At 45.2% G+C, this 2,127-nt stretch overlaps 1 protein-coding gene across 2 annotated transcripts in view; it reads left to right on the top strand.

Moving 5' to 3' along the window:
* The window catches only part of Xpnpep1 (X-prolyl aminopeptidase 1), a 55,772-nt gene that overhangs the window by 8,926 nt on the left and 44,719 nt on the right, over window positions 1-2,127 (top strand). The window lies entirely within an intron of this gene.

Genomic DNA, 2,127 nt, shown 5'->3' with positions numbered 1-2,127 from the left:
TTCAACTCTTGTTCTTCTAGGGATGGATGGATGGATGGTGGTGGGTGGATGGATGGATGGTGGTGGTGGGTGGAGGAGGCTTGTCGTTGAAGCGTCTTCTGGCTCTTCTAGTATCAGCCTCTATCTCTCATATAGCCCCTGTTGATTATCTTAGAAATTAGCTTTCAAATCTTTCTCAGACTCTGAAATGAGAAACTATATTACTGTGCTGTATAAATGGAATATGCAATTAAGAAAAGTTTTTTTTGAAAATGTCCCAGGCTCAGCCTTGTTCCTCAGCACATGTTATCCATCCAGTAAGGGTACTAGAGAGAGGACAGGAGTTCTTGGCTGCACTCCTGCTCTAGGGAGGCCGGGTTTGCTGTGGCCATCCGAGAGCTGTAGTGTGCCCCCTACCTGGAAGAGGCTGTGTACCCACTGAGTACCTGTGGGAAGACTGTTAGTATTGCGTGCGATTTTACATAATTAGAAATACAGATTATCCAGCTCATTGTGAGCTAGGTTAGGAAGAAGAGAGGAAGGACGTAGGAAAAAGAGGGGGAAGGAGATGAAGGGCTCAAATAGTCAAATTCGGAGTTGGGAGAAAACTTGCAAGTGTGTGATTCCTGGGAGCTAAGCCTGGTAGATGCCGGCTGGAGATGAGTCTAAGGACAGGTTCTGCTGCTCGTGGGTCCCTTTACTCTCTTCGGTCCCCTAGGAATGCTGGGAATGGCGCACGAACTAGAGAACTGTACAGACCTTGAGTTCTTGAGTTCTGGCGCGTGATGGTTTAGCTGGCTTAGGCACCTCCCTAACGCCTTTCAATCCCTGTTCCTGTAAAGGGGAATAATGAAATCTTCCTCAGAAGAATCATCGTGAGAATCAAGTATTGATGTGTGTGGAGCCCTCAGCTGTCTCAGCCATACAGGGAGAGACACCTGCTGTCGCTATACCGGAGCATCTGGGCATGCTGTAGGATGCCGAAACTAGAGAACATTGGCCCTCTGTTCTTACTTAAGCAGGATGGGTGGGAATCCCAGCGGGAGCTTCAGGTCCACATTCATATATTTCTTGAGCTCCTGCATGTGTGCCACAGTTGTCGCGTTTAGTGCCATCAACCCAGTGAGGGCAGTGAGCTGAGCCTTCCGTGTGAGCAGGGAAAAGCATTTATGATGACAGCTGCAGGTTTGAGAACTTATTTCATACGCAAGAGACTTTTTAATGAGTTATTCTCTTTACCTGGCAGTATAGGCTAATGTTACATCGTGGGCCTGTCTGTTGCTCTCGGCTTTCCACGTCCCTGTGCACTGCTCAGCTCTTGGCTGCTGCTAGCATTTCTCAAAAATAAAGGACACAGAGTGAGGTTTTTAATATAGCATCTTCTAAGTTTCTACTTTTCATTTCACTGGTATTTGGTAGCTTTTTCTGAAAAGATCACAGACACAACATTGTGATAGTCAGCCATCTAAATGTGCATAGTTATGTACAGATATAGAAACAACGTGGTCTCTTTCGGGAAAAGCAGGATACATACTTCTTACACCATTTAGCCCATTGCATTTCTTAGTTTATTCTGTGTCAGACTCTAATAATTGCAGATACTCATAAAAATGCTTATTGTATAATAGGTACTCTTTTTAGTAATGGGTATCCTTATAGAATAATTAGTTTTTCTTCCTGCCACGTCCACCCTCGTCCTGGGTGCATAGTTTTGGTGGGTTTGACCTTGAGTGCCAAGTCTTCAAGTCACCTTGAAGGTGACTTCCTTTAGTCACCTTCATAGACTGTTTCTTAGCCATGGTTACTCAGTCATCCTTCCTCTTGTATTTACCTCAGTGGTAGTCTCTGGGTGAGCTGCTTCTGTTTCTACAAGCCCTTGACTTCAACCATTGTGTGATGTTGTGGTCCCCATATTTACTGTTGCCAGCACCACCCCTTTTCATTATCTGTTGGTTGTACTCTAGGGAGTTTTTTCATGGTGTTCAAGGATACAGATGACAAAGAACTTGCTACATGTTACCCAAAACCAATGTGAGGAGCCTGAAGGCTAAGAAGATAGGAAAGGAACACTGAGAGAAGTGCTGGGGGCAGAAGATAGGTGGATGGGAGTAAGTGCACCATTATGAGAAGTTGGCTGCTCTTAGCTGG

The sequence above is a fragment of the Mastomys coucha genome, unplaced genomic scaffold (assembly GCF_008632895.1).
Source record: "Mastomys coucha isolate ucsf_1 unplaced genomic scaffold, UCSF_Mcou_1 pScaffold21, whole genome shotgun sequence".
NCBI lineage: Eukaryota > Metazoa > Chordata > Mammalia > Rodentia > Muridae > Mastomys > Mastomys coucha.
The sequence above is the reverse complement of the archived record's forward strand: the minus strand, read 5'-3'. Positions and strand labels throughout refer to the sequence as shown.